This window comes from Salmo salar, chromosome ssa01, assembly GCF_905237065.1.
Source record: "Salmo salar chromosome ssa01, Ssal_v3.1, whole genome shotgun sequence".
NCBI classification, from domain to species: domain Eukaryota; kingdom Metazoa; phylum Chordata; class Actinopteri; order Salmoniformes; family Salmonidae; genus Salmo; species Salmo salar.
Window position 1 is genome coordinate 154,097,647 of NC_059442.1, and position 5,253 is coordinate 154,102,899.

Here is a 5,253-nt window from a genome sequence, read left to right on the forward strand (position 1 = left end):
AATCAAAATGGGTGCCCCTCAGGGGTGTATGCTTAGTCCCCTCCTGTACTCCCTGTTCACACACGACTGCACAGCCAAGTACGACGTCAACACCATCATCAAATTTGTTGACAACACGACAGTGGTAGGACTGATCACCAACGATGATATTTCAGCCCATAGGGAGGAGCTCAGAGACTTGGCAGTGTGGTGCCAGGGCAAAAACCTCTCCCTCAACGTCAGCAAGATAAAAGAGCTGATCGTGGAATACAGGAAATGAAGGGCGAGCACGCCCCAATCCACATCGATGGGGCGTTAGTGAAGCGGGTCGAGAGCTTCAAGTTCCTCGGTGTCCACATCACTAAGAAATTAACATGGTCCACAAACACCCACACAGTTGTGAAAAGGGCATGACAGCACCTCTTCCCCCCCAGGAGGCTGAAAATATTTTACATGAGCCCTCAGATCCTCAAGAAGATCTACAGCTGCAACATTGAGAGCATCTTGACTGGCTGCCTACTGCTTAGCACAACAATTGTAAGGCACCAGACCGCAAAGCGCTACAGAGGGTGGGGAGTACAGCCCAGTACATCACTGGGGCTGAGTTCTCTTCCATCCAGGACCTCCAACCAGCTGGTGTCAGAGGAAGGCCCCAAAAATGATCAAAGACTCCACTCACCCAAGCTGTAGACTGTTCTTTCTGCTACTGCATGGCACACGGTACCAGTGCACCAAGTCTGGAAACAACAGGACCTTGAACAGCTTCTACCCCCAAGGCATAAGACTGTTAAACAAGACTGCTAAATAGCTAATCAAATGACTACCTGGACTACCTACATCGACCCTTCTTTGCACTAACTTTCTTGCACTGACTATATGCCAACAAGCTCCCACAGTCTCAAGTCAGAATTAGACATTCATTCATGTTTCTCAAACGTTATATTTTTAAGTTGTTCCAAACATCACATTTCAAAGTATTTAAGATTAAGTTTAGGAATTAACTCAGAGTAGTTAAAACAAAAATTTCAAAACAACTTTCTATAACTGGAATCAAACATGCTGTTCTTGGAACTAGATGGAGGCATCCACATAGGAGATTAGCTAGCTAGTGCTGTTAGTGTTAGCTAACTTGCAGCATTAATGTTAGCACGTTAGCTATCAACCTATCCAGCAAGAATGTCGAGGTCAAAAACAAAATAAACTATGTTAAGCCATGCTGATATAGTAAGATAAGTTCGGACTGAAATATTTCTGCGACTCACTTGCTAACTTTAGCTTGCTAGCTCAGTGACTGCTGCTGGGCGAAGTAATATGCACCTCTTCTTGTTTAATATGGGAAATCAGACTAGCACCACAATACCAACCAGTGGCCATAATTATATTGCACCTGGGTTTGTTTAGAAACCTCATTGACAATGCAAGGGAAATGGTTTAGGGCTGTTAAACCAAAGAATCCATGGCTTATCTTCAGTAATTCTCAATCTGATGAGATATGCAGCTGACCCAAATTGAATTTCATTTATAAATGTTGGCTCTAATTATTGTTAATATCCCAATTCTCTTGGTCCTCCATTCCCACACCTGAAGCCTCCAATCCCCAGCAGGAAAGACCAGGAAAAAGTGTTGGCTTAAGGTACAACTTCCTATTGAGAAATGTAAGATAACTCAAGGTCATATTTAGATTTAGAGTTACTGACATGAATAGAAGCATATGCAGGCAATCAATCAATCAATCAAATGTATTTTATAAAGCCCCTTTTACATCAACTGTTGTCACAAAGTACTTATACAGATAACCAGCCTAAAACCCCAAAGAGCAAGCAATGCAGATGTAGAAGCACAGAGGCTAGGGAAAACTCGCTAGAAAGGTAGGAACCCAGGAAGAAACCTAGAGAGGAGCCAGGCTCCGAGGGTTAGCCAGTCCTCTTATGGCTGTACTGGGTAGAGAGGATCCAGGCTCCAACGGTTGGCCAGTCCTCTTGTGGCTGTGCTGGATAGAGGAGCCAGGCTCCAACGGTTGGCCAGTCCTCTTGTGGCTGTGCTGGTGGAGATTATAAAGAGTACAGCCATTTGGGCCAGATCGTTCTTCAATACATTTAAACGTTCATAGATGACCAGCAGGGTCAAATAATAATCACAGTGGTTATAGACGGTGCAATTGTTCAGCACCTCAGGATTAAATGCTAGTTGGCTTTTCATAGCTGAGCCTTTAGAAGTTGAGACTGCAGATCCGGTAGAGAGAGAGGGTCAAACAGCAGGTATGGGAGAAGGTAGCAAGTCCAGTGAGCACTGAGCAGGTCAGGGTTCCATAGCTGCAGGCAGAAACTGCAGAGACTGGATCAGCAGCACAACCACGTGGACTGGGGACAGGGATAGCCAGGAGTCATCAGGCCAGGTAATCCTGAGGCATGGTCCTAGGACTAGGCTAATCCCTAGAGGTTTTGTAATTTCACATGATTTAGCCTACTTGTCAGTCCAGATCTGAATGTTTGATATCCTTTTTACAGTACACTGTTGATAGTAATTGTTTCCAAAGGTAATCATTGAATGTCCTGCTACAAGGATGTGGTCAGGTTGACACAATTCTGAGTCCCAATAACACACACACACACCACAGATTGCAAGGGCAAGTACAATGAGCAATTGGGAAAATGAAGACCGCTGCCCGACACACACACTTAATTTCGGTTAGTGTTTAGTCAAGGCTTTGTGATTAAAATTATATTGTGCCTATCTTTCAGATCTGCCAACCAGGCTCGGTGGGTGACAGGTAACCGAGTTTTCACCAAGCTCTTCCATGCCTGGAGAGGCACGCCGGAACTTCTAGAGGCTTGCAGACCTGAAGCAGTTGTCACGCCCTGATCTGTTTCACCTGTCTTTGTGATTGTCTCCACCCCCCTCCAGGTGTCTCCTGTTTTCTCCATTAGTCCCCGGTGTATTTATCCCTGTGTTTCCTGTCTCTCTGTGCCAGTTCTTCTTGTTTTGCCAAGTTAACCAGCGTTTCGCCTAGCTCCTATTTTTCCCAGTCTCTGTTTTTTATTTTTATTAGCCCTCCTGGTTTTGACCCTTGCCTGTCCTGATGCCGACTCCGCCTGCCTGACCACTCTGCCGGTTCTGATCTCGAGCCTGCCTATCCCCTTGAATTTGAACCTGTTCACGGAACTCCTGACCTCGAGCCTGCCTATCCCCTGGTACTGTTTGGCCTCTGACCTGGTTTATGAACTCTCGCCTGTCCCCGACCTGCCTTTTGCCTACCCCTTTTGGTATAATAAATATCGGAGCTCAACCATCTGCCTCCCGTATCTGCATTTGGGTCTCACCTTGTGCCCTTTATAGCAGTGTGATGTGGTCCAGGTAATTATCACACGTATACACACTCACTCAATCACTCTTTGTTGTATAATTATTTTCACTTTGTGCCTCTCTTAGATCTTACACCCCTATCAGCTCAACCACAGCCCTCGCAGCTGCAGTCGTCTGCCCCTGTACCTGCTGCACTGGCCGCGACAGGTGATACAGGTAGTTATCACATCTATAGACGCATGCACACTCTGCCTCACTTGGGGCTCTATTCAACCAGATCCACTGTAGCCGACATCCGCTTGGCGGTTGTTTTGACGGTGTCTGAGGTGGAACTGTGCGGCTCCTGGTATTATATCAAAAGCAGACATTGCCATTGGCTGCACATAGTCGCATTAACAAATCTCATGCAGTGTTTACATCTCACATTGCAGTGTTAGAACTTGTAATCTACACCTCAATTAGGATAATAAAAATCCTAATTTTGTTTAATGATTTTGAACTTCAGGTCATTATTTCTATATAGCCTACACTTTTTATCTTTAACTTCTAACATGAGTGGGACAGAAGTTGCTTTTTGACAATTATCAAGAGCAGCTGCCTTGACAGAGCCAATGCAGTTACACCGCCAAAACATCAGCTATGTGGGTGTCGGCTATCATTGTTTAACACTTGCTCTGATTCAGTCTAGGCCTTACACTCATTCACTCTTTAGTTGTATGATTGTCAGTTAAGGAAATTGTGCCTGTCTCTTTTAGATCTGCCACCCCCAGCAGTTCAGCTGCAGTCTCAGCAGTCCTCTGCTGTGGTATTTAATGTACCGACTGCATCAGTTCCTGATACACTGGTCGATTTCCAGATGGATACAGGTCATTCAGAATGATGTTACATATGCTCACTCACACCAACAATGTACACACAGACATGTTGTTGAGCTCTATACTTACTGTCACTTTGTGCGTCTCTCTTTCAGATCTGCCGTGCATTCCAATGCCCCTGACAGCCTCACCCAGCAGTGCATACACTGGGCCTGTCAAGATTGACAAAGCAGTGATGGGCGGCTGACAAGGAAAAATAAAACCTTCTCTCTGCTTCTCTTTTACATTAGTATTGTTTTAAAAATGAATATGAACATATTTTCTTTGAATTAGTCAAGGTCTGACAACACTGCATATTTTTTTATTTTGACCAGTTGTCATTTTCTGCAAATAAATGCTCTAAATGACAATATTTGGGAGAAATGTCAGTTTATAGAATAAAACTAAATGTTAATTTTACCCAAACACATACCTATAAATAGTAAAACCAGAGAAACTGATAATTTTGCAGTGGTCTCTTAATTTTTTTCCAGAGCTGTAGATATGTGGACGAAAGATATGTATTCATTGAAAGCTAAAGCCCACGGAACCAGATTCTCGATATCCTCCTATATAGCTGGCTAGCCAGCAGCCTGGAGAGCAGCGCTGTTATTGAAGTTTTGGTTTTATGTCGTGCTGTTTGTGTGTATACTGGACCATTACTGGAATTGTTGTAGGAACCGTGAGTCAACAAAGTTAAAAGTGGAATGCTCTAATTTGGCATTTAGTGGTTAACTGTTGGTCTAAAATGGAACATAAAGTTGACGTTACCAAAGTTGGCTTGTTCATCATGACTGAATCATTAATTACTTTGGTGTGCCATCTAATAGCCCTATTGCTCCCACCACCCTACACTACAACTCCATACGTCGGCATGGGTGTTTATTTGTCAATATGATATAGCCTCTCGCTGAGCTGGGCTGAGAACAGCTAATAAATACCAGAGCCAGACAGCAGTCTGAGATGACAACACATTATCCCCCTCATCTAATCCCCATTATAATTAGAGATGCTGATTTAGACAAAGAAAAACACCAAGGAAGGAAAGAACAGGAAATAAAAGCACAGAGGAACAGAACCTGACACCCAGAGGATTTGTGTGTGTGTTTGTGTGCGT

At 44.0% G+C, this 5,253-nt stretch overlaps 1 long non-coding RNA gene across 1 annotated transcript; it reads left to right on the forward strand.

Moving 5' to 3' along the window:
- The first annotated feature begins 471 nt into the window (after positions 1–471).
- LOC106568926 (uncharacterized) lies at positions 472–4,911 on the forward strand. The gene is made up of 3 exons (XR_001320420.2): positions 472–3,498; positions 4,038–4,148; positions 4,253–4,911. It is a non-coding gene; the product is annotated as an uncharacterized lncRNA (long non-coding RNA).
- Positions 4,912–5,253: the final 342 nt, after the last annotated feature.